The 27,843-nt window shown below is 39.6% G+C and overlaps 1 long non-coding RNA gene across 2 annotated transcripts; it reads left to right on the top strand.

The window, feature by feature from the left end:
• On the top strand, window positions 1-27,843 carry LOC143675961 (uncharacterized). Of its 2 annotated transcripts, none has more exons than XR_013171714.1 (4): window positions 1-99; window positions 5,345-5,646; window positions 25,624-25,919; window positions 27,779-27,843. It is a non-coding gene; the product is annotated as an uncharacterized LOC143675961 (long non-coding RNA). The 2 variants fall into 2 exon arrangements; XR_013171713.1 differs by having other exon boundaries at window positions 25,624-26,054.

Below are 27,843 nucleotides of genomic sequence, written 5' to 3'. Positions count from 1 at the left end.
GTTCATGTGGTAATCCTGTACTTAGCCTCCTGTGAAAGGACCGCACTGCCCTTCAGCGGGGCTGCTGTACTGATCTACTCTCCTACCAACAGTGAATAGGTATTTCCCTCTCTCTCTCTGGCAGTTTTTGAGATCACTTATCCTTGGGGAGGGGGTACCTATTTTATTATTATGTACCTAGATGTAGATTATTTAAACATTTTTCTTTCTTGGGCTTAGTTGGACTTTCTGAACCTATATATTTGTGTCTTTAATCCACTATAGAAATTTTTAAATCATTATTTTTTCCTTTATTGCCTCTGCCCCATTTCTGTATCATATCCTGCTGGAACTCTGATTAGCTATCTCTTACACCCTCCTAATTCATCCTTCATATTGCTTAGTTTCTTGTATCAGTTATATATTGCTGCCTTAAAAAAAACACCCTACACTCAGTGGCTTAGAACAAAAAAAAAGTTAATATTTCAATGATTCAATGGGTTTGCTGGGCTAACTGGAGGTTTTTCCTGGAGACACCTGAAGTGCATCATGCGGTGGCTTGACTGGGGCTGAAGTATCTAAGCCAATCTCTCTCATGTGTCTAGGTCATTGGTGCTGGCTGTTGGTTTTGCCTCTCTCTGCATGCAATCTCTCCTGCTTGGGCTTTGTCTACCTCTATCTTCCTTGGCTTCCTTGGTCCATCTTGATCTTCTTTACAAGGTGGTGGGAGTATTACAAGAGAGAAAAAGCAGAAGCTGCAATGTCCTTGAAGTCTGTGCTTTGAAACCTGTTAATCATCACTTTCACCACATGCTGTCGGTAAAGCAAGTATTAGGGTCAGCTCCGATTGACGGGGTGGGGAAATAGATTCTGCCTTGACAATGAAAGTAAAATAGTGTGGCAATATCTGCAAAAATATGTGTACATTTTATTAGTTAACAAATATACATTATAGACTTTTGAAAAATATTAGTATATAAATGTAGAAGACATTTTATTTACAGACACTATTTGGTGTGTAGGTGAATTTTAGGAATCTTAGCTCACAGGTGAGTAGCCATGGATATAAGGAATACTTCTGGAATATCCCTTCCCCAAATAGCCAAACAACATCACAACCACATATTGAGTGCTTACTCTGTATTAGACACTTTTTTAAGTTATTAGAAAATTTTTTAATATAAGACTTATAGAAAAGTTGTAAAAATAGCACACAGACTCTTTTTTCTTTTTTGGGTGCATGGTCCAGGAATTGTACTCAGGTCTCCCACATGGAAGGCGAGCATTCTAACACTGAACCACCCATGCACCCTCAGTGCACTGACTTTTAATATACCTTTAACATCTTATACAACTATAATATAATTATCAAAACTTCTGGGTGCTTAGCTATCCCTATCTTAGGTGACCTTGCTATTTCCCCAAAAAACAGACAAGTTTTTTTCTTAGCTCCAGATTCTATGAATCTAAAGTACACAAATGATAATGTTTTCAGTTTCTGTTTCATTGTATTTTGACTTTTTTTGTGTCCCTTTTACTTACTTTTCTTTTTGTTTGAATCAACTCTAAAAAATTTAATTAGTATATATGGCTAAATATTTGAATAATACACAAGTGCTTAAAATGAAAAACAGTGCCCTGCTCTCCACCTCTTCTCCTCTCTAATATGACTCCCAGGAGAAAACTATTCATGACTATATCTGGTTTTAGTTCTATTGGAGGTGATTTTTAAATCTCTAAATAATGTGTGCATTTCCATTTCTTGATTTATAAACTTCAGACATCGTCTATCGATCCATGTTATGGGTGAATGCCCTTGTCCCAGCTCTGTGACTTCAACCAAACTCCGTGATCCCTTGGCACCTCTGAAAGATGGGAAATTGCCCTGGGATGGCTGCCCCAGCCTGGCACTACTTTATTCAGGTGCATCAAGCTGGGAATGGGAGCACAGAGAGGCAGTGGAGATGGCTCATGACTGTACTCTAAGGAGGCACTCTCTGCTCTGGGGAATAGGGCTTGGTTTTTAAAGGGGTTAATCAAGAGGGAATGCAGTGCTTGTCTCAGATCAGCACACAGTTTATTGCTCCCAAGAGGGCCTTGTGGCACTGGGGACAGGAGCTATTTCACCATAATTGATGTGTGCTGTTGTTCCAGGCAGCAGGAAATAGCAAGGTCACTAAGATAGGGATAGCTAAGCACCCAGAAGTCCTCTATCCATGCCCAGGGACTGGAATGGGAAAATCTAGAAAGTAACCTCTATCATCACAGCAGGCTGAATTTTCTCCATCCTGTTGGGGACCAGGAGAGCATCATTTGGAAACTCTGGGGGCAGGGGCAGTGGAGGGGGTTGGGAGCAGGTGGCTGCTCCCTGACAATTAGACTGCACCACTGGGGAGGCCTGGGGGTTGGGAGTCACAGGAGGGATAACCTTGTAACTCTGCTAATATTCCTTACCAGGGTGGGCTTAGTAGTCCACAAAGAACACTGTTACATACCTGTCAGCCTCCACCCCTTCAAGGCTCACCTTTCCCATGTAAATACAGAGACAAGGGGGTTTTACTAATAGCTGCCATCATGTTGCCCACTGGCATCCGTTTCTCCATGATGGGAGTGCCTCCCTTCATCCCAGCTCCACCGTGGGTCCCTCTGAGACCCTCAATGCTATAACCAGCTGGAACCGGGGACTGCCACCCCCTCAGATGCCTTGGAGTCCTCAGTAGAGGGGAAGTGGGGGGCGGCTGCACTTTCCTACATTGCCGTGCCCACGCTATCCCCCATCTCACCCCTACCACCACACAGCACTAAATGACTGGGGACAGTAACTGGTGGTAATTGCAGAGATGGAGAAAAGAGAAGAACTAATATTTGTTTTGCCTGTTTCCATAATGCAAAGTTAATAACAGCCAAATAATTAAACTCTTCACGGGAGTCCCTCTCGGGTACATTCTGTTACCTGTCATTGCTACTTGTGATTGAGGTTTCTTCTTCACCTCCATTCTGAGAAACGTCATCGATTATCCAACATGCAAAGCCTCTTCTTCAAAAATTAGAACTCATACTCTCTAGCACAGGGGATAGTCTCACTTCAGAGTTCATGGTGCCTCAATTCAGGGACTTGATCCCTAGTAGCATAAGGGGAAGAGGGAGGGGGAACTTCAGCAAAGCTGCCCAGAGCTTTGGACTTCTGCGATTTGGTACTTCAATGTCTGATGCCCCAGGAGATTCTGCTGCAAGTGTGAAGATATGGCCCTTCTTTATTCCTGGTCCTCCAACCTGCATACACAAACACACAATGGACATCTCACAGAGATGTACAATGTTTCTCTGAGACACTGGTGAAAATCTCAATCAAGGAAAAATAGACACTATCTTTTCTGCAATATCATCTGCATAGATGGCTCTGCCAGCACCTTGGAGAGTGCAGGGTCATTTGCTCTTTGTGCATCCTCCTGTGTTCCAGCCCCCCTAATCTAAAGAGATAGAGACCCTGAATGTTATTTATCTGCTTGTTACTTGCTTATTTAGAAATTATCACTTTTCTTCACTTTTGGCCCAAACAAGCTCTCTTCCTCCCAAAGTCTATCATAATCCTCCAGAGGTGGTGGCAGGGATAGTAGCAGTGGAGTCTTCCACCTACATATATGATCTCATCTGATACCAAAATCATTTTGTGGAGACTGATGTGTCACCCAGATTTAGAGATGAGGAAGTGAAGGCTCATAGAGGCAACCTGGTTTTCCTAAGGTCAGAGCCAGTACTAGAACCCAGATCTCACAAATCCAGGCTTAGAGCTCCTTCTTCCATGATAATACTGAAGAGCTCATTACTGACTGCGTATCTTGCTAAAACATTATTGCACTGGTACAGAAGAAACTAGTGTGAGAATATGAGATGGGAATTTATGTCTCAAAACAGATCAAGATGTCCTTAATATTTTCCTAGGAAACTTGAGGAAGAGGGAACCTGTCTGTAATCTTGGAGGCCCTGCTTTTACCCTACAGCCAACTTTTTCATCCGATACTTCAAGAATAACTTAGTTCCTGCATCTGAAGAAAGGAAATGTTATATTACGATCAGCAATTGACCCTTTCCAACTCTGGCACTGTATGATATAAAAACCCAAGATAACGTGAAATGAAGTAAGAAGAATGACTTCCCTTTTTGCTCATGGACTCAGGATTGCTCACAGCAGAGATGTGCAGGAATGTAGCTGATCTTTTGACTATAGGGGTTGTCCAAGGTCAGTGAGTAAGCCTAGTGCTGCAACCATGGCAAGGAGAAATGCTTGATTTCATAGAGGTGGAAAATGATTGACTATTATCAAGAGCAAAGAATTCATATAAAATTCTCTTTGTAGTTAAATAAATCTTCAAGTGAGATACTTGACATGTAAAAGGAAGCTTAAGTGGGTCAAAGGAAAAGTTGTTGGCTGACACTGAAGGAATCATGAAGGTCAGACTAAAGCATGAAGCAGTGCCCCATCCTCTACAAGACTGATGAAAATTTGAAAAGGTCAGAAATTTGGTTTGTACAAATAGACAATTATCTGTGAGAATGATGGCTGAAGACTTAATTTAGATGAGAGAACAGACTCATTTTGAGAGAATGCTCACAGACAGTTTCTGTGATGATTTTGTTGCATTTGATTAATGATCAGAAAGAGCCAAGTCTTGGCATGATTCTGGATCTTCCAAGAGAAGCCGGACGCAGTAGTTATTTCTGAGGGAAATGGCAACTGGTCAAGCAATACTTTCTATCTCTGACTCACCTCTTCAGTCTAATCACCAGTCACAACCCATGAGCTGGGAGCCCTTGTTAGAAAAACAAATGGGATTTATTCACCTCACAGGTTGCTGACAAAACAAAATGAGATTATGTGCATGAACGTTCTCAACTAAGTTTTCAGGAGGACTGACAAGGATGGGGGGCAAGGGAGCAGACTGATATCTTGGCTTTAGCATCAAGTGGACTGGTTTTTAATTCCTGCTCTGCCACCTGTAGATAAATCACTTAACCCCGGGAGACTCATATTCTTCATCCATAAAATGGGCATACCCAATCCCACATTGCACAGTTGTATGATTTACAGCTAAAATGAAATAACATATGAGAAGATTTTTGTAAATGTTGTCAATATAAAATGGAAAGAATTAATATAATTATTGCTTGAGTCCCCAGATTATGATATTGAAGTTCAGCTGCTCAAGTGACAGGTGAGCAAAATACATGAATAATTACCACCAAAGTGTACTTTTTCTCCTTGCCAACTATCACCAATAAATATTTGATTTGCATTAGAAATCTAGCAACCCTGAAAGATATTAATCCAAACTTAGACTCATTTTGTGTCCTCTGTGTTTCTCAGCCAGAGCCTCCACCTGCTCTATGATGCTTACCTGACAGAAATGCTAACAGAGCTGGGTATCCACTGCTGGAGCTGTCTCCAATGACCCGTCTATCAGTCAGTCAACAGTATGGAGTAAGTGGCCACTGTGCATGGAGTACCTTGCAGGAATCTGTAGAACACTACAAAGGAAGGATATGCACTATCCTAAAGAACTGTCATCAGTGAGTGGATGAGAGGAACACAAATGAACATGCTGGACACCTAAGAGACCCTGTCATAGACGACTGTTGCCCTATCTGGTCTTGATTAGCCTTCTTCTGGTAAGAAAACTCCTATTTCCTTTTGTTAATTCCCTTCCTCCACTCTTGTCCACGTGGTATTTGGGTGAGGCTGACCTCAGCCCTCTGCTCCAGAAGTAAGCACACAACTCAATCCTTCTGTTAGAGACGTGGTGATTGGTTCTGGTATGGGCAAGTCAGTTTGTCCCACTGAAAGTCAATATTGTGAAAAAAGTCTTTTCCTGAGCCCCAAGGTGTCCAGAAATAGCTTCCCAGTGATATTTCTGAGCACCTGGATCCAGTGGGGACTGAAGCTCACATTGGACTTTGCCATTACCCCAGCCAATGCTTCTCTTACTTCTTTTTTAATCCAGTTGAGATATACATAGCCACATAACTAGCTATGGCTGTGTTCATTCTTTTAGCACACACGAACCTACTGGGTGCCTTAAACCTATTTGAGCACCTGTGAAGTTAGGGAACAAGCTGTACTGTCCACATGATCACCTTCAATTCTGACACCAATTGTAAGTTCTGGAGCCGGAAGGGGGAGGTTCCAAAAATATCCAGTAGACTGGTTCCAGAATATTCCAGTTCTATAATTTACTAGAAGACTCACTGAAAGCTGTTAGACTCATGGTTTCAGTCTATTACAGGGCAAGCATACAGATTAAATCCAGTTAAAGGACTTGCTACATAGGGAGAAAGATAGCAAACATAGAGTTTCCAGTCTTTCTGTCCCCATGGAGTCAGGACAGTGTTACTTTCCTGGCACTGAAGTATGAACATTGCCTACCAGGGAAGTTCACCCTAGCCGAGGTGTCCATGATTTTTAATGGGTTTGATCACATACAACTCATGGGGCTGACCTTAGTCTCTAGGCTTTTTGCAGGTCAGGCTAAGACTTTTAGTCTCCATTCCTTCCAGAAGTCAGGCAGATACCATGTGGCCCAAAGTTCCCATCATAAATTACATAGTTAGACTCTATGGTGGCCAAGGTGTCCCAAGCAAGCAAAGATGCTCCTTTCAGGCATGACATTCCAGGATGCAGAGATCATCTCCAAACAGCAGAGGGAAAAGGCTGAATTTGTCTTCAGGTAAGGTAAATTCTTCACCACACAAGTCACCTCCTGGACTTTGGCCAACATCTTCTTACAGCAAAGTGATCATGTTTCTCTTGGCATCTAAATTTAGTATAGGGTTTATATGATAGATTCAGCAATAGAATCAGTGTGAAATGCCTAATATTTGGAGGAACCAGTGTGGGATACAGAATTTTAAAGAAATAGCTGACCATCCTCTAAAGCCATTTTATACATTTTCTTCATATTTTTGAATTAATTTACTTGCTTGATTCCACCCTTGATCTACCACAGTTTGTACCTGATGTGCTGAACTATTTAGCACAAAAATTAGCTGATGGTAAACTGAATCCATTTCCTTCTTGGTCCTGTCATTGTCATCAACATTATATCTGAGGAGGTTTTAACTGAATCTCCTAATGCATTTTATTATCTATGCTAGTATTATCGTAAGACTATATTTACATATGGTGATTGAATCTTATCAACAATGTGAATTTTGTACTCTATCACTGTATGGTAGCAGATGTAACTTGGAAAATAAGAGTCAAAAGATTCTGGTGCATTACTAGTGTCAGACTCAGACAAAAATTGTTAGTCCCATCCATCATCATGTTGTTTTATCCACGTCTTTCAAAGTTATGCTACTGAGGTTTACAGGCTTCCATTCAACCTTGTTAAGTTCCTAAAGCAGGAGTGGTCTCAGTTATATGTGGCTGCACTCTTTAGGCATCTAGTATAATTGAACTAAAAGACAATAGTATCTCTTGCTCTGAGCCTCCCTTAAGGCACCATTGTAATACTGGATTTCCCTCATGGCATAATACATTTATTCATTCCTTTGCTCTTAGCTGCTCTTCTCTTTTTCTCTCTCTTCATTTATTTACCCACCTTTAAAAGGGATGTTAAGTTCAGCACCAGTTCAATGTGCTGGTCCACATTGCTGGCAGAAATTCTAGTGTAGCAAGTTCCTCCATGCCCCAACCACCATTCATATAGGGAAGGGTTTACATGGGTACAGAACTAGCGGTCTGTCTCAACCACTAGATAACACAGACACGTTCCCCATCAACCCCACTTTTCCAGATAGTGTAAAACCATAATCTTTCCCACCAGTCCTTGAGGAACGCTGACATAATGGTTTAGAGGGACAGTTACAGCTTCTTGTTTAGGTTTCATCCCTGCTTCTGGCACCTGCAGTTGCCCTCTTTTCCTCAGATCCCCCAGAAAAGCTGAGGAATCTATCTAGTGGGGTCCCTCATGTTGAGTGGGAGTATAACCATGTGAAGGCATGCAAGCCAGTCCTTTATGCCTTTATTTCTCCTCACCCTGTATAGTAGGTGGAGTTATTTCCCCCACAAAGATATATTCTGTCATAAGCCCCAGGACCTGTGAATGTGACCTCATTTGGAAATTGGGTCTTGTCACATGTAAGCAAGTTAAGGTGAGCTCATACTGGGTTAGGGTGGCCCTAATCCATGACTGGGGACTTTAAGAGAAGAGGGAAATTTGGACACAGACACAAAGACAGAAGGAAGAGGGCCATGAGGAAATGGAGGCAGAGATTGAAGAGATGCATTTACAAGCCAAGCAATGTCAGGGATTTCCACCAATCACCAGAAGCCAGAAAGAGGCAAGGAAAGTATCTTCCCTACAGATTTTCAAAGGGAATATAGCCCTGGCAACACCTTGATTTCAGACTTTTAGTCACCAGAGCTGTGAGGGAATACATTTATGGTGTTGAAGCCACAATCTGTAGTAATTTGTTACAGCAGCCCTGAGAGGCTAACATGCTCCATCTTAGACAACAATGCTCCAGTTGCCTCTTCCTATTCTTTCTATCAAGCCATTGCTCTAAGGATGTTATCTATCTGCCCACTGGTGAATATTATGGACTATAAAGTGTGTTCCTTGGTCTGAAGAAATGTGACTCAGTGGTCCAAATTGGTGTAGTATCCTCTGTTCAGGTCCTTTTACAGTACTCTGAGCATCTTCATTTACCACCAGGTAAGTAAAGTCCAGTCTAGAGCAACTGTCTATCCTTGTTAGGACCCATTTGTAACCTTCTGGGCCTACTGGCATCAGTCTGACTTGCCAGCTATGTGCATGACCTTCCCCATTGGCAATCTGCCCCCTCACCATCTGCAGTATCCATCTCTCAGATTGAAAGACAGAACAGTTCTTGGTATTTTGTGCCTCAGAAGGAACAAGCAGAATATGTCTAGATTTAGCCCTTGACTACACTGTTATAATCTTCATGTCTACTCGTTTCATGGACCCAGGTGACCACCTCAGGTGAATGCAATAGGATATCCAATTGCCTATTCCAATCACTTCTTGATCCTGGAAGGGGGTTCTTCTGATGGGCATTGGCATGCCTTACTTTAATGCATCTCTTAAATTCCAACAGTGATTTCCATGGGTCTGTGCCCCATAAGGACATCATTTTAATTATCCAGGTTTTGATTGCCCATCTGCTTGACAATATGGCCAAACCATTGGCCGCCACTCATGAGTTGGTAAAAACAGAAACATAGGGGCAAGCAACATGCAATAAAATGTCCACTAAGCTGATTTGTTTTCATCTTTTTAAATCAATGACAATCTTCCAAACAGAATGCTCTCTATTCGCCTTGGAGCTGCCATCCATAAACCAACTTTTTGCTGGTCAGTCAAGACTGTTCAAATGGCAGAGGGATCTGCCAACTCCTCAGTTGGTTCCAAAGTTGGTCCTAGGGGTAAAGAGGGTATCTGCTCTCAAGAATTTTTTTTTATTCTCCTGGTAGCATGTTCCTATATAAACCATTTCCATTTCATTGTGGAACTCTTCTAGGTACTGCCCTCTGCATAGGAGCATTTCTCTAATACCAAGATATTATGAGTATTCCAGGTTTCAAGATATATTTTATGTCCTTCAGTCATAGAGGCAGTTACAATTAATGTCCAAAAGCAAGCAAGTAATTGTATTTTAAACTGGAAATTTTCTGCTATAAAATGCCAATATTCATCATTGGTGCGTTCTGTACAGGGTTATTGTTCAGAGAGTTGGTCTGCACCTGCCCTCCAGCTTCTAACAGGGCATTAATTAAAGCAGTAATCGCTTTTTGTTCACCAAGTGTTCTGTATTGTTTCAAATTAATGTTTGTGGGCTCAGGCAATCTTATTGGTTCCCATTCAGCATGCACAATCAGTATTGGCTGAAAGGCAGATTTACATGCCTTGGACTTTACAGTATTAGGCAGGGGAAGCCTTCCCCAGTTAGACACATACCATCCCCATAAAGCATTCAGATAAAGGAGATGCAACCATTTCACATAAAATCTCTTCTAACATTCCAATTTTCATCCAAACTTTCATCTTAATACCATTAACCACTGCATTCCAATATCCTCCTTGCATCTACAAGCCAAGAAGTCCCTGTTAAGATTTCACCAACAGGTTTATGGAATCATATTGCTTAGGGCTCCCATATCAAAGCATCCCAGAAAAGTCTCTTCTCCATCCCCTGCCCATTTTACCCAGTCATGTGCATATGACCTTTGTTTTCCAGCTGGCGGTTGGGCCAAGGAAACCTGACTCTTTCATTAGTCTAGAAAATTGGAGGTCATTTTTCTCATTGTCATCTTTACCTAATGGCTTTTAAATTCCCCCAAACTAGAGTGCATAAAGCAGATTTGTTTAGGACCCTTCAATGTTGGAGGACCAGCAGGGTTTCCTATCTGTCCACCCAACCTCTGATAATGCTACACTAAGACTTTTGTTTTGCCCCCACTAATGTTCACTTTATTCATCCCTTTTTTTGGGGGTGCATGGTCTGGGAATTGAACATGGGTCTCTCGCATGAGAGGTGAGCATTCTACCACTGAACCACCAGTGCACCCTATTCATCTCATTTTTAAATGATGGATTAATGATTTCCACCCACTGGGATGAGTCCTTTACCACTCATCTATTTCCCCAATCTGTTGTGAATCACTCCAACCTTCTAATTATCTGTTATTTTGGCATAACTGTTCCCTTTTGTAGTGGCCCTGAGGTTAGTAGCTGTAGATCTGACCAACTCATCATCATTGAGAGTGTAATGAAAAGGGTAGGATGAAGAAAAGAGGCAGGGTGGACTTTCAGCCTTGAAGGGACTTGGGACTTCTGTTGCATGTTAGAGGGTTTCCTAACTGTAGGTCTTGGGGATTCATGGAAGTGTTTAAAGCAGAGGAGTGTTTTTGAAAAGTCATGTCAGCAGCTATATGGAGGATGGATTTGAGAAAGACATACCTGGAGGGACGGAGACCAGAAAAAGGCTCTTGCCCTAATCCTTATAGGAGGTAACAGTTTAAATCAAGTTTGGAGAGAAAAATAGAGATTCAGAAATATTTTGCAGGTAAAATTTTTAGTATTTGTGCCTGGATGTGAGGGTGAGGAAAATAAAAGAGCATTTTTTTTTATGTGCTCTTATGTAATTAGTGAAAGTAGATTGCCGAGTGAAATAACAAATTTTGTTTTGGGCATGCTGAATTTAAGATACATGGGAGACAACCAGACAGACATACCCTGAAGATATGTGGGTATGTGAATTGATGGCCTGTAATAAATGTTTAGACTGGAGAGAGACATTTAGGAGTTTTAGCATATAGTTGAAATCATGAAATCAATTAGGGAGAAAATAATATAAGTATTATAGGTTATAAAGATCAGAGCACTACAGAACAAGCCTGGGTATATCAATACAGAATCTTGTGCTGAGGGAAAATTCCACCCTAAAGAGGCCAGGAAGGAATGTTTGTAAAGACAGGAGAAGAACCAGAAGAGCATGATCTCCTGAAAGTCAAGGGATTAGCGCATTAAGGTAGAGGGAGTGACCATCAGTGCCACCGGCAGCAGAGATGTGTGAAAGAAAAAAAGATGATACTAAACACTATTTATTGTGCTTGCAAGTGAGGAAGTCATCCGTTGACCTTAAAGTGGGTTCAGTTCAGGAGGGGTAGGAGTGGGAGCCAGAATGGAGAGATTTGAAGGTGCAAAATAACTATGGCCACTCTTTGACAGGTTTACTTGAAAGGAGAGGAGGAAAATGGGATAGTAAATGGAAATGGACACAGTATCAGCAAAGGTTTCTCTTAAGGATGGGATCCATTTTAGCGTATTTCCAGGAGGACAGGAAGGAAGAGCCCACCAGAAAAGGGAAGATTAAAGATATAATATTAGAAGGTTTGGGGATGGATCAAGATCCTGGAACTTGGAGGGGGTGTGGCCAAGACCACTGTGGACAGAACGGCCTTGGAAAGGAGGAGGGCATCTCATGTTCCAATAATGGATGGAAGTTTTTAGGATGGGCCTGGGTTTTAACAATTGTGTGATGTAAACTTTAGGAAAATATCATGATAGCTTTAGTTTCACAGAGGTAGAAGATAAGTTCTGCTGAGAGTGGGAGGTGGGTGTTGGGAAATTGAGGCAGTGAAACTGGTGGCATTATAATGAGAAGGTAAAGGAAAGGAATGGTCATTGTCCAATTGACCAGAACAATAACAAGGAAGCTAGGTAGCTGAATGGCACATGGCCCAAAAGGCAAGTGGTCTTTATTTTAATAGAGATATAATTCACATACCATAAAAGCCATCTTTTAAAAATAAACAACTTGATGGATTTTTAGCATATTCACAGAGTTGTACAGCCATTATTGCTATTCAATTCCAGAACATTTTCATCAATCTCCAAAGAAACCTGTACTCATTATCAGTCACTTCCCATTCCTCTCCCCACAGCTCCTGGTTATTGCTAATCTACATTTGATATCTGTGGATTTGCCAATTCTGGATACCACATACAAATAGATCATTCAATATGTAGTCTTTTGTGTCTGGTTGCTTTCACTTTGCATAATGCTTTCAAGCTTCAACAATGTTGTAGTATGAATCAGTACTTCATTCCTTTATATGAACTGATGAATTTTTCATTGTAAAGATATACCACCTTTTATTTATTTGTTCATCAATTGATGGACATTTGGGTTGTATTCACTTTTTGGCTATTAGGAGTAATCCTGCTAAGAGTATTAGTGTACAAATTTTGGGGAAGACATATATTTTCAATTCTTTGGGATATATAACTGATAGTGGAATTGCTGTTTCAGGTGATAACTATATGTTTAACTTTTGGGGGAGCTGCCATCTGTTTTCCAAAGCAATGGTATAATTTTAAATTCCTACCAGAAATGTATGAGGGTTCCAGTTTTTCCATATCCTTTTCAGCACTTATTAATTGTCCATATTTTTTATTACACTTACAGGAATGGATGTGTGGTATCTCATTTTGGTTTTCAGTTGCATTGCCTTGATGACTATATGATATTGAACATCTTTTCATGTGCTTATTTGCCATGTGTATATCTTCTGTGGAGAAATACATACTGAACTCATTTGCCCATTTAAAAATTGGATTATTTGTCCCTAGATTGTTGAGTTCCAAGTTTTCTCTATTTATTTTAGGGATTAAGCCCTTATCAGATAAATGATTTGCAGATGCTTTCTCTTATTTCATGGCTGGCTATTCACTTTCTTGGTGATGTCCTTCAAAGCACAAAAGATTTTATTTCTGATGAGTTTAACTTATCTGTTTTTTTATTTGGTTGCTTGTTCTTGTGGTGTCTTATCTATGAAACCATTTCCAAATCCAAGGTCATGAAGATTTACCGTTATGTTCTCTTCTAAGAGTTTTATAGCTTTTATATTTAAGGCTGATTTATTTTGGCTTAATTATTGTATGTGATTTGGGGTAAGGCTCCAACTTCATTCTTTTGCACGTGGCTATACTGTTGTACCAGAATCATTTTGTTGAGAAGACCATTCTCTATCCATTGAATTGTCTTGGCATCCTTATCAAAAATCAATTAACCATAAATGTGAGGGTTTGTTTTTAGACTGCCAGCTCTATTTTATTGATTTATATATTTGTTCATATGCAAGTACTACATTATCTTAAAAACTGAAGTGTTGTAATAAGTCTTGAAATCAGCACATGTGATTCCTCCAACTTTGTTCTTAATTTTCAAAGTTCTTTTTGCTATTTTGGGTCCCTTTTATATCCATGTGAATTTTAGGATCAACTAGTCAATTTCGACAAAAAAGGCAACTGGGATTTTGACAAGTATTGTGTTGAATCTGTAGATCAGTTTTGGAAGTATTGGCATCTTAACAATATTAAGTTTTCCTATCCATGAACATAGGATGTTTCTCCGTTTTCCTTCTTTCTTTCAGTGAGGTTTTGTAGTTTTCAGAGTACAAGTTCTGCACTTTTTTTGTTAAATTCATTGCTAAGTATTTTATTATTTTCATGATAATACAAATGGAATTGTGTTTCTTAACTTCATTTTTGGATTGCTCATTGGTGGTATATACAAATACAATCGGTTTTTCCATATTGATCTTATATCTTGCAATCTTTCTTAACTTTCACCAGTGAATATGATGCTAGCTGAGGGTATTTTTATTTTTTATTCATGGCAGGCACTGGGAATCAAATCCAGGTCTCTGGCATGGCAGGTGAGAATTCTGCCACTGAGCCACTGTCACACCATCCTGTGGGTATTTTTTGAGATTTCCTTCATCACATTGAGGAAGTTTGCCTTCCATTCTCAGTTTTCTTTTTTAGTGTTTTATCAGTTTTTTTTAATAGTGTTTTATCTTGAAGGGGTGTTGGATTTTGTCAAATGTATTTTCTGTGTCTATTGAGATGATCATGTGATTTTGTCCTTTATTTTACTAATTTGGTATATTATCTTGATTGAATTTTGTATCTTTAAATAATTTCACTTGGTCATGGTGTATGGTAATTTCTATATTTTGCTTGATTCAACTAGTACTTTGTTGAAGAGTTTTGAGTCTATATTCTTCATAAAGTATACTGATTTGTATTTCCTTTTCTTTGGATGTTTGGCTTTTTGTGGTAGGGGAACAATAGAATGAGTTGGGAAGTGCTTCCTCCTCTTCCATTTTTTTTTTGCAAGTGTTTGTGAATGATTGGCATTAAATCTTCTATAAATGTTTGGTAAAATTCATCAATGAAGCTTTTCTTTGGGGGATGTTTTTTTTTTTTTTAAAATTTTTTTATTAATCAAAAAAAAAGAAAAGAAATTAACACAACATTTAGAAATCATTCCATTCTACAAATGCACTCAGTAATTCTTAGTATCATCACATAGATGTATGATCATCATTTCTTAGTACATTTGCATCGATTTAGGAAAAGAACTAGCAAAACAGCAGAAAAAGATATAGAATGTTAATATAGAGAAGAGAATTAAAATAATAATACTAATAATATATATATATAAAAAGGAAAAAGAAAAAAACAAAAACAAAAGATACAAACACACACACAAACAAACAAAAAACCATATTTCAGGTGCAGCTTCATTCAGTGTTCCAACATAGTTACATTACACTTAAGTATTATTGTGCTGTCCATTTTTGAGTTTTTGTATCTAGTCCTGTTGCACAGTCTGTATCCCTTCAGCTCCAATTACCCATTATCTTACCCTGTTTCTAACTCCTGCTGGTCTCTGTTACCAATGATATATTCCAAGCTGATTCTCGAATGTCGGTTCACATCAGTGGGACCATACAGTATTTGTCCTTTAGTTTTGGGCTAGACTCACTCAGCATATTGTTCTCTAGGTCCATCCATGTTCATAAGTTTAGTCTGTCTTAAAGCTGCATAATATTCCATCGTAGGTATACGCCACAGTTTGTTTAGCCACTCGTCTGTTGATGAACATTTTGGCTGTTTCCATCTCTTTGCAATTGTAGATAATGCTGCTATAAACACTGGTGTGCAAATGTCCGTCTGTGTCTTTGCCCTTAAGTCCCTTGAGTAGATACCTAGCAGTGGTATTGCTGGGTCATAATCCATTCTGCCATTCTATGTCTTTTGATTGGGAAATTCAGTCCATTAACTTTTAGTATTATTACTGTTTGGATAATATTTTCCTCTACCATTTTGGCTTTTGTATTATATATATCATATCTGATTTTCCTTCTTTCTACACTCTTTTCCATATCTCTCTCTTCTGTCTTTTTGTATCTGACTCTAGTGCTCCCTTTAGTATTTCTTGCAGAGCTGGTCTCTTGGTCACAAATTCTCTCAGTGACTTTTTGTCTATAAATGTTTTAATTTCTCCTTCATTTTTGAAGGACAATTTTGCTGGATATAGGAGTCTTGGTTGGCAGTTTTTCTCTTTTAGTAATTTAAATATATCATCCCACTGTCTTCTTTTTTTTTTTTTTATTAATTAAAAAAAGAATTAACAAAACAATTAGAAATCATTCCAATCTACATGTACAATCAGTAATTCTTAATAACATCACATAGTTGCATATTCATCATTTCTTAGTACATTTGCATCGATTTAGAAAAAGAAATAAAAAGACAACAGAATAAGAATTAAAGCAATAATAGAAAGAAAAAAAAACAAAAAAAACAAAAACAAAAAACCTATACCTCACATGCAGCTTCATTCAGTGTTTTAACATAATTGCATTACAATTGGGTAGTATTGTGCTGTCCATTTCTGAGTTTTTATATCCAGTCCCGTTGTACAGTCTGTATCCCTTCATCTCCAATTATCCCTTCTCTTTTTTTTTTTTTTTTAATTAACGGAAAAAAAGAAATTAACCCAACATTTAGAGATCATACCATTCTACACATGCAATCATTAATTCTTAACATCATCACATAGATGCATGATCATCATTTCTTACTACATTTGCATTGGTTTAGAAGAACTAGCAACATAACCGAAAAAGATATAGAATGTTAATATAGAGAAAAAAATAAAAGTAATAATAGTAAAATCAAAACAAAAGAAAACAAAACAAAACAAAAACCTATAGCTCAGATGCAGCTTCATTCAGTGTTTTAACATGATTACTTTACAATTAGGTATTATTGTGCTGTCCATTTTTGAGTTTTTGTATCTAGTCCTGTTGCACAGTCTGTATCCCTTCAGCTTCAATTACCCATTGTCTTACCCTGTTTCTAACTCCTGCTGAACTCTGTTACCAATGACATATTTCAAGTTTATTCTCGAATGTCCGTTCACATCAGTGGGACCATACAGTATTTGTCCTTTAGTTTTTGGCTGGATTCACTCAGCATAATATTCTCTAGGTCCATCCATGTTATTACATGCTTCATAAGTTTATCTTGTCTTAAAGCTGCATAATATTCCATCGTATGTATATACCACAGTTTGTTTAGCCACTCTTCTTTTGATGGAGATTTTGGCTGTTTCCATCTCTTTGCAATTGTAAATAATGCTGCTATAAACATTGGTGTGCAAATGTCCGTTTGTGTCTTTGCCCTTAAGTCCTTTGAGTAGATACCTAGCAATGGTATTGCTGGGTCGTATGGCAATTCTATATTCAGCTTTTTGAGGAACCGCCAAACTGCCTTCCACAGTGGTTGCACCCTTTGACATTCCCACCAACAGTGGATAAGTGTGCCTCTTTCTCCGCATCCTGTCCAGCACTTGTCATTTTCTGTTTTGTTGATAATGGCCATTCTGGTGGGTGTGAGATGATATCTCATTGTGGTTTTGATTTGCATTTCTCTAATGGCCAGGGACATTGAGCATCTCTTCATGTGCCTCTTGGCCATCCGTATTTCCTCTTCTGAGAGGTGTCTGTTCAAGTCTTTTTCCCATTTTGTAATTGGGTTGGCTGTCTTTTTGTTGTTGAGATGAACAATCTCTTTATAAATTCTGGATACTAGAACTTTATCTGATATATCATTTCCAAATATTGTCTCCCATTGTGAAGGCTGTCTTTCTACTTTCTTGATGAAGTTCTTTGATGCACAAAAGTGTTTAATTTTGAGGAGTTCCCATTTATTTATTTCCTTCTTCAGTGCTCTTGCTTTAGGTTTAAGGTCCATAAAACCGCCTCCAGTTGTAAGATCCATAAGATATCTCCCAACATTTTCCTCTAACTGTTTTATGGTCTTAGACCTAATGTTTAGATCTTTGATCCATTTTGAGTTAACTTTTGTATAGGGTGTGAGAAATGGGTCTTCTTTCATTCTTTTGCATATGGATATCCAGTTCTCTAGGCACCATTTATTGAAGAGACTGCTCTGTCCCAGGTGAGTTGGCTTGATTGCCTTATCAAAGATCAAATGTCCATAGATGAGAGGGTCTATATCTGAGCACTCTATTCGATTCCATTGGTCGATATATCTATCTTTATGCCAATACCATGCTGTTTTGACCACTGTGGCTTCATAATATGCCTTAAAGTCAGGCAGCGCGAGACCTCCAGCTTCGTTTTTTTTCCTCAAGATGTTTTTAGCAATTCGGGGCACCCTGCCCTTCCAGATAAATTTGCTTATTGGTTTTTCTATTTCTGAAAAATAAGTTGTTGGGATTTTGATTGGTATTGCATTGAATCTGTAAATCAATTTAGGTAGGATTGACATCTGAACTATATTTAGTCTTCCAATCCATGAACACGGTATGCCCTTCCATCTATTTAGGTCTTCTGTGATTTCTTTTAGCAGTTTTTTGTAGTTTTCTTTGTATAGGTTTTTTGTCTCTTTAGTTAAATTTATTCCTAGGTATTTTATTCTTTTAGTTGCAATTGTAAATGGGATTCGTTTCTTGATTTCCGCCTCAGCTTGTTCATTACTAGTGTATAGAAATGCTACAGATTTTTGAATGTTGATCTTGTAACCTGCTACTTTGCTGTACTCATTTATTAGCTCTAGTAGTTTTGTTGTGGATTTTTCCGGGTTTTCGACGTATAGTATCATATCGTCTGCAAACAGTGATAGTTTTACTTCTTCCTTTCCAATTTTGATGCCTTGTATTTCTTTTTCTTGTCTAATTGCTCTGGCTAGAACCTCCAACACAATGTTGAATAATAGTGGTGATAGTGGACATCCTTGTCTTGTTCCTGATCTTAGGGGGAAAGTTTTCAATTTTTCCCCATTGAGGATGATATTAGCTGTGGGTTTTTCATATATTCCCTCTATCATTTTAAGGAAGTTCCCTTGTATTCCTATCTTTTGAAGTGTTTTCAACAGGAAAGGATGTTGAATCTTGTCGAATGCCTTCTCTGCATCAATTGAGATGATCATGTGATTTTTCTGCTTTGATTTGTTGATATGGTGTATTACATTAATTGATTTTCTTATGTTGAACCATCCTTGCATACCTGGGATGAATCCTACTTGGTCATGATGTATAATTCTTTTAATGTGTTGTTGGATACGATTTGCTAGAATTTTATTGAGGATTTTTGCATCTGTATTCATTAGAGAGATTGGTCTGTAGTTTTCTTTTTTTGTAATATCTTTGCCTGGTTTTGGTATGAGGGTGATGTTGGCTTCATAGAATGAATTAGGTAGTTTTCGCTCCACTTCGATTTTTTGGAAGAGTTTGAAGAGAATTGGTGCTAATTCTTTCTGGAACGTTTGGTAGAATTCACATGTGAAGCCATCTGGTCCTGGACTTTTCTTTTTAGGAAGCTTTTGAATGACTAATTCAATTTCTTTGTGATTGGTTTGTTGAGGTCATCTATGTCTTCTTGAGTCAAAGTTGGCTGTTCATGTCTTTCCAGGAACCTGTCCATTTCCTCTAAATTGTTGTATTTATTGGCGTAAAGTTGTTCATAGTATCCTGTTATTACCTCCTTTATTTCTGTGAGGTCAGTAGTTATGTCTCCTCTTCCATTTCTGATCTTATTTATTTGCATCCTCTCTCTTCTTCTTTTTGTCAATCTTGCTAAGGGCCCATCAATCTTATTGATTTTCTCATAGAACCAACTTCTGGCCTTATTGATTTTCTCTATTGTTTTCATGTTTTCAATTTCATTTATTTGTGCTCTAATCTTTGTTATTTCTTTCCTTTTGCTTGCTTTGGGGTTAGCTTGCTGTTCTTTCTCCAGTTCTTCCAAATGGATAGTTAATTCCTGAATTTTTGCCTTTTGTTCTTTTCTGATATAGGCATTTAGAGCAATAAATTTCCCTCTTAGCACTGCCTTTGCTGCGTCCCATAAGTTTTGATATGTTGTGTTTTCATTTTCATTCGCCTCGAGGTATTTGCTAATTTCTCTTGCAATTTCTTCTTTGACCCAGTCGTTGTTTAGGAGTGTGTTGTTGAGCCTCCACGTATTTGTGAATTTTCTGGCACTCTGCCTATTATTGATTTCCAACATCATTCCTTTATGGTCCGAGAAAGTGTTGTGTAAGATTTCAATCTTTTTAAATTTGTTAAGACTTGCTTTGTGACCCAGCATATGGTCTATCTTTGAGAATGATCCATGAGCACTTGAGAAAAAGGTGTATCCTGCTGTTGTGGGATGTAATGTCCTATAAATGTCTATTAAGTCTAGTTCATTTATAGTAATATTCAGATTCTCTATTTCTTTGTTGATCCTCTGTCTAGATGTTCTGTCCCTTGATGAGAGTGGTGAGTTGAAGTCTCCAACTATTATGGTATATGAGTCTATTTCCCTTTTCAGTGTTTGCAGTATATTCCTCACGTATTTTGGGGCATTCTGATTCGGTGCGTAAATATTTATGATTGTTATGTCTTCTTGTTTAATTGTTCCTTTTATTAGTATATAGTGTCCTTCTTTGTCTCTTTTAACTGTTTTACATTTGAAGTCTAATTTGTTGGATATTAGTATAGCCACTCCTGCTCTTTTCTGGTTGTTATTTGCATGAAATATCTTTTCCCAACCTTTCACTTTCAACCTATGTTTATCTTTGGGTCTAAGATGTGTTTCCTGTAGACAGCATATCGAAGGATCCTGTTTTTTAATCCATTCTGCCAATCTATGTCTTTTGATTGGGGAATTCAGTCCATTGACATTTAGTGTTATTACTGTTTGGATAATATTTTCCTCTAACATTTTGCCTTTTGTATTATATATATCATATCTGATTTTCCTTCTTTCTACACTCTTTTCCATATCTCTCTCTTCTGTCTTTTTGTATCTGACTCTAGTGCTCCCTTTAGTATTTCTTGCAGAGCTGGTCTCTTGGTCACAAATTCTTTCAGTGACTTTTTGTCTGAGAATGTTTTAATTTCTCCCTCATTTTTGAAGGATAATTTTGCTGGATATAGGAGTCTTGGTTGGCAGTTTTTCTCTTTTAGTATTTTAAATATATCATCCCACTGTCTTCTAGCTTCCATGATTTCTGCTGAGAAATCTACACAAAGTCTTATTGGGTTTCCCTTGTATGTAATGGATTGTTTTTCTCTTGCTGCTTTCAAGATCTTCTCTTTCTCTTTGACCTCTGACATTCTAACTAGTAAGTGTCTTGGAGAACGCCTATTTGGGTCTAATCTCTTTGGGGTGCGCTGCACTTCTTGGATCTGTAATTTTAGGTCTTTCATAAGAGTTGGGAAATTTTCAGTGATAATTTCTTCCATTAGTTTTTCTCCTCCTTTTCCCTTCTTTTCTCCTTCTGGGACACCCACAACACGTATATTTGTGCGGTTCATATTGTCCTTGAGTTCCCTGATACCCTGTTCAAATTTTTCCATTCTTTTCCCTATAGTTTCTGTTTCTTTTTGGAATTCAGATGTTCCATCCTCCAGATCACTAATTCTATCTTCTGTCTCTTTAAATCTATCATTGTAGCTATCCATTATTTTTTCTATGTTTGCTACTTTATCCTTCACTTCCATAAGTTCTGCGATTTGTTTTTTCAGTTTTTCTATTTCTTCTTTATGTTCAACCCATGTCCTCTTCATGTCCTCCCTCAATTTATCGATTTCATTTTTGAAGAGGTTTTCCATTTCTGTTCGTATATTCAGCATTAGTTGTCTCAGCTCTTGTGTCTCATTTGAGCTATTGGTTTGTTCCTTTGACTGAGCCATATTCTCAATCTTTTGAGCGTGGACAGTTATCTTCTGCTGCTGGCGTCTGGGCGTTTATTCAGATTTCTCTTGGTGTTGGACCCAGCAAGGTTGTAATATTTTTCTGTGAAATCTCTGGGTTCTGTTTTTCTTATCCTGCCCAGTAGGTGGCGCTCGTGGCACACATTTGTCTGCGGGTCCCACCAGTAAAAGGTGCTGTGGGACCTTAAACTTTGGAAAACTCTCGCCGTCCTGGGGGTTCGCTAGCCGAAGCGGCTTGAGCTGGCCCGGGGTCCGAACGCAGGGAGGGTGTCCGAACGCAGGGAGGGTTGCTGGTCGCCGCAGCCAGGGAAAGAGCACGTCCGAATTTCCTAGTCGGCCCTGGGCAACAAGCGTGGCGGGAGGGCGCCAGCGGCAGCGGCCCGCCCGAGAGAGTGCACGTTCCCCGGGAGTCACGGGGTCACCGTTCTCCGCGGCCTGGGGGTTTCTGATCCAATTCTCTCAGTTGGTCCGGGGGCTGCGCGTGGTGTGGGCGCCAGTCGCCTTGGTTTCAGGGGACCACCTCTCCAATTCTCCCAGCCGGCCCGGGAAGGGGGAAGGGAGTAACTCCGGCCGCTTGCCACCCCGCCCGGTAAGGCCCGCGCGCCTCGGCGATCTCACCCGAGCTGCTTCTCTCAGCCAGCCAGCCGTTCCAGGATGGGGTACGCTGTCTTTTTTATCTCTGTTGTGGCTTTGGGTGCTTTCTGTATCGTTTCTACTCCCCTAGTAGGTGTCCTGGAGAAGAAACTAAGATCCGCGCGTCTTACTAAGCCACCATCTTCCAGGAAGTAGCCTCATCCCACTGTCTTCTAGCTTCCATGGTTTCTGCTGAGAAATCTACACATAGTCTTATTGGGTTTCCCTTGTATGTGACAGATTGTTTTTCTCTTGCTGCTTTCAAGATCCTCTCTTTCTCTTTGACCTCTGACATTCTAACTAGTAAGTGTCTTGGAGAATGCCTATTTGGGTCTATTCTCTTTGGGGTGCGCTGCACTTCTTGGATCTGCAAATTTAGGTCTTTCATAAGAGTTGGGAAATTTTCAGTGATAATTTCTTCCATTAGTTTTTCTCCTCCTTTTCCCTTCTCTTCTCCTTCTGGGACACCCACAACACGTATATTTGTGCGCTTCATATTGTCATTCAGTTCCCTGATCCCCTGCTCAAGTTTTTCCATTCTTTTCCCTATAGTTTCTGTTTCTTTTTGGAATTCAGATGTTCCATCCTCCAGTTCACTAATTGTAGCTTCTGTCTCTTTAGATCTACCATTGTAGGCATCCATTGTTTTTTCCATTTTTTTCTTCTTTGTCCTTCACTCCCATAAGTTCTGTGATTTGTTTTTTCAGATTTTCTATTTCTTCTTTTTGTTCAGCCCATGTCTTCTTCATGTCCTCCCTCAATTTATTGATTTGGTTTTTGAAGAGTTTTTCCATTTCTGTTCGTATATTCAGCATTAGTTGTCTCAGCTCCTGTATCTCATTTGAACTATTGGTTTGTTCCTTTGACTGGGCCATATCTTCAATTTTCCGAGCATCATCCATTATTTTCTGCTGGTGTCTGGGCATTTGATCAGATTTCCCTGGGTGTGGGACCCAGCTGGTTGAAAGCTTTTTCTGTGAAATCTCTGGGCTCTGTTTTTCTTTTCCTGCCCAGTAGGTGGCGCTCGTGGCGCTCGTCTGTCTGCACGGCAGTCGGCCGGGAAACCGCGCGTGGAGGCGGGGGTCGCTGGCCGCCGCGGCTTGGGAGAGTGCCGGTCCTAATTGCCCAGCTGGCCCGAAACGCCAAGCGTGACGGGAGGGCCCCGCTATCCAACGTTCCCAGTCAGACCGGGGAGCCACGTGCGTGGAGGGGACCCCAGTCGCCAGCCGCCCCGGCCGGGAAAACGCGCACCCCTCGGGTATCTCACTGCAGCAGATTCTCCCTGCCCGTTCAGCTGTTCCAGAATGGGGTACGCTGTCTTTTTGGTCTCTGTCGTGACTCCGGGAGCTGTTTCGTATTGTTTCTGTTTCTTTAGTTGCTTTTCTGGAGGAGGAACTAAGACCCGCGCGTCTTACTAAGCCGCCATCTTCTCCGGAACTGGGGGATGTTTTTTGATTACTATTTCAATGTCTTTAGTGCTTATAGTTATGTTCAGATTGTTTATTTCCTCCGAGTCAAGTTCGGAGGTTTGAATCTTTCTAGGAATTTATCCATTTCTTCTCGATTGTCCAATTTCTTGGCACACGATTGTTCATCTTTATTTCTTTGAGGTCTGTAGACATGCCCCTCTTACTTTCTTGAGTTTAGTTGAGTCTTTTCTCTTTTTTTCTTTTCAGTCCTCCTAAAGGTTTACCTTTTTTGTTGATCTTTCCTAAGAACAGCTTTTAGTTTTGTTGATTTTTCTGTACTGTGTTTCTATTCTCTATTTCTTTCTTGTGTCTGCTCATATCTGCTGTTGTGGCCATCTAATGAATTTTTCATTTCAGTTATTGTGCTTTTCATTCCTTTCTTTACTAAAAATATTTTTTACCTGTTTATTCTCTATTTGGTGAGAGATCAGTCTCATTCTTTCTTTTAGTGCTTTATATAGTATTTGCTTTATTTCTTTAAGCGTATTTAAAATATTTGATGTCTTTATCTAGTAAATCCAACATCTCGGCTTCCTCAGGCACAGTTTCTATTGATTGATTGTGCCTTCTCCCTGCCACCTTCACCCCTATGGATGGGCTGTCCTTTCTCATTTCTTTACATGTCTCATATTTTTTGTTATTGAAAAATGTACATTTTCAATAGCAAATGTGGCAGCTCTGGAAATCATATTCTCCCCCTCCTCTGTGTCTGCCGTTGTTGCTGTTTGCTGTTGGTGGAGGTTGACTTAGTGAGTTTTTTGAGCTAATTCTGATTTTTTTTTGTCAGTTGTAACTGCTGTAGTCTCTTCTTAGTTCACTTAGTGGTCATCTAATAATTAGATTAAGCTTTTCTTAAGTGCCTGGAACCAATAAGCCTCCCAGTCTTAGAGAGGGGTCCTTTGTGCATGTTGGCGCATACCTTCAGCCTTCAGCTGGGCATCAGACAACTCTGCCTTAGCCTTCACTTCTGGCTTGTGCAGAATTTCAAAGTTAGGCCAAGGTCTTTCTCAAGTCTTTCCTGAGCAGGCACACGAACCTGGGCAAGCACACTGCATGGCTCTCTAGGTTCTCAGGAATATGCTAGAGCATTTAAAGGCCTCCGTGGTGCTTAGTTTTATGTTGCTTGGCTAGGCTATGGTGCTCACTTAGTTTATCAAAACAAATTTTGGTGTTTCTGTTTTTTGTATTTTGTAGATGTGGTTAACCTTTACTACCAACTGATTCTAATTAAGGGAGACTACCTTCAATAATGTGAGTGGCCTCATCCAATCAGTTGCAGTCCTTAAGAGCAAAAACTGTGGTTTCCTGAAGAAGATGTTTTTCCTTCATATTGCAGCATTAATTCCTGCCTCAATTTCCAGCTTGCTGCCCTTCCCTACAGATTGCATGCTTGCCAGCTCCCACAATCATGTGAACCAATTCCTTAAAAATTAATTTCATATATATATGTGTGTGTATGTATATCTGTGTATACATGTAATGTATATGTGTATGTGTGTAATTTTTTTTAACATCATCATGAGGTCTTTTTTTACAAGGCAAATGCAACAACGATGAGTTCCAAGGATTATACCAGAAGGGAGTAATGGTTATAGCTAAAGAAGGAGTTAATGGGGGATGACTTCAGCAAATTTTAAAGTGAGGAAGGCTTACACTTAGACAGGAAAGGGGAGTGGGTTTTCATGTGATTTGAAAGGTAGCAGGCTCACAGACTTCTAAAAGTGGCATGCCATGTTTAGAACAATAGCTAAATTTCTCATCCTGGAAATATGCTCAATGGCTCACATCTTTAAAAGAAAACCTTCCACAATGCTATATCTCCTTCCAGGTACTATCCTACCTCTCTCCTCTTTACTCATGTAATCTCAAACTGTGGTATGCAGTCTTTTGCAGTGCTCTGTCATGTTAAACTCACACAACCTTGGCTTCCCCTCAGGTCCAGAGAGGCTAGAAGCCTGGAGCCCCTTAAAGAGAGTCATCCCAGATTGGGGTGATTCCTGCTCAGAGTCTGCAACTGGGCCTTGGCTGTGGATAGAAAAGAGTAGAGCTGAGAAGATACCTGAGAGGGTGAACTGGCATGACCCAGAGACAAACCACCCAAGGAGAGAGGAGTCTGGCTGCATTTGACGCAGGGGAAAAGACAGGACAATAGTGGTGCTGCTGCTGAGTGGTGGTTAGGAAGCCTAAAGAACTTGACAGAAAGGACAACCTATGCTTCAGACACAGATAAAGGTGCATATTTGGCAAGATTCTTTGGTTGCGAGTAAATGAATCTTGAGGAAGTCAAGCAAAAAGAAAACAATTATTATTAAGACACAAAGCGAAGCATGTCCTATGGGATCCAAAAGCAAGAAAGCAGCTGTCTCAGTAAGTGCAGAAATTAGCACTGGAAAGATATTACAGCTCACTCTCTGTCTCCTTCCCCCACCTCTATCTCCTTTGCATGTCTCTCCATTCTTCTCTTTCTATGCAGAGCTGCTCTCTCCTGTTCTGGCCCATATGATAGAATATGGTCACCTCACAGCTCAAAAATCCAGTAAAGGTCCATCTATACACAGAAATTGATAAGAGTCTCTCATGGTGCCATTTTCAAATCCTATAAGGAGAGAATCTTAGTGCCCAGCTTAAGTCAGGTGTTCTCCTTTAGTCAAAACAGCTGTAGCTAAGGGCTAGTTGTACTAATTATAAATATGGCTAGGCATCTATTTGGGGGCTCAGATGAGAAGGAGCTGTTCCCAGAGAAAGGAGAAGAGTGATAGTTTATAGGCTGTTTAGACACTCCAGGTTCTTATTTTATAAAATGGGGATAATAATACCTCATAGGGTGTTTTCAGGATCAAAGGAGAAATATAGGCTTTGAACGGTGTCTAACATATAGTAAGTGCTATACAAATATCTGTTGTTATTATTATTATTACTGAGAGATACTGCCATGCAGAAAATAACCAAGTGAAACATACAAATAATAAAGCAAATGATTATTTTTTTCAGAGAGAGAGAAAAAATAAGGCATTTTACTTTAAAATTTATCATATTCAAGCTACACACAAAATAAGTTTAAAGTGTATTCATTTCTACATAATGATGAGATAAGAAAGAGAAAAGAATGGGCTAGAGAGAGAAGAACAGTGAAAAAAAAACAAAGAGAAAAAAGAAGGCTTTGGACAGAGAGAGATGATGAAAGAAAAATCATGTAAAGATAGATACCTAGGAGGAGATAAGGGAGACATACAGAGATTAAAAATATGTGTAGTAAAATGGAACAGAGGCAGATAAGGAATCTTATTAACGTGAGTCAAATATGAAACCAAGGAAACAACATAGATGGCCACAAATGCAAGGAAGTTATGTTCTCACCTTGCACCCTTTAAGTGCATCACTGTTCGTGTCTTCATCTGTAGGTGCTCTCTGAATCAAGGCACAAATTGGGAGGGCATCTTTTGCTACTTGCTTCTTTGGTCAGGATAAAATTATATTGATGTAAAGCAGAGACTCATATCAATGTTGACACCCAGTTGGGTAGCTGGATGAAGACTGATAATCAGCTCAGCCCAGTTCCTATCACTTCTATGTCTGTCTCTCTGCTCCAGATCAAGGGAAAGGTGAACTCATTTTACATATCACATGCCATGAGTCTGGCTAAGGTGCTCTAAGTGTGCACCACATTTTTACATTAATCCAAGAAATAGAATCATTGGTCTCACTTTATGGGTGAAAAAACTGGGCCCTAGAATGATTATTGATTAGCTCGAAGTCAGGTTGCTAATAAAAAGTAGGTATAACAAGGATATAATTCTAAGGACGATTGACCCAGAGCTGTTTTGTTTTGTTTTTGACCTCTTCAAAGAGTGACTCTATGTCAGATGCCAGGGATGCAAAGCATGAAAAAATGAATAAGATAAATAAGCCCTGGACACTGCTCTCAAGGAACTCACACATTAATAGAGGGAAAGAGAGGTGCAAGCAAATGAGATGGAGGAGGACAAGTGCAGTTCTAGCTACCTGCACTGGGGACAGTAGGATGCAGAATGGAGATGATGATGAGGGTGAGGGATGTAGCCTACATAGGGAAAAATTCTCTCTCCTTTCAGGTGGTGCAGGAGGATTTCAGTATTACTCAGAAGATGAGATGCTGGAGAGGCCCAGCGAGCATTGG

Source organism: Tamandua tetradactyla, chromosome 3, assembly GCF_023851605.1.
Source record: "Tamandua tetradactyla isolate mTamTet1 chromosome 3, mTamTet1.pri, whole genome shotgun sequence".
In the NCBI taxonomy this organism is placed as follows: Eukaryota; Metazoa; Chordata; class Mammalia; order Pilosa; family Myrmecophagidae; genus Tamandua; species Tamandua tetradactyla.
This window is presented reverse-complemented; position numbering and strand designations above follow the sequence as displayed.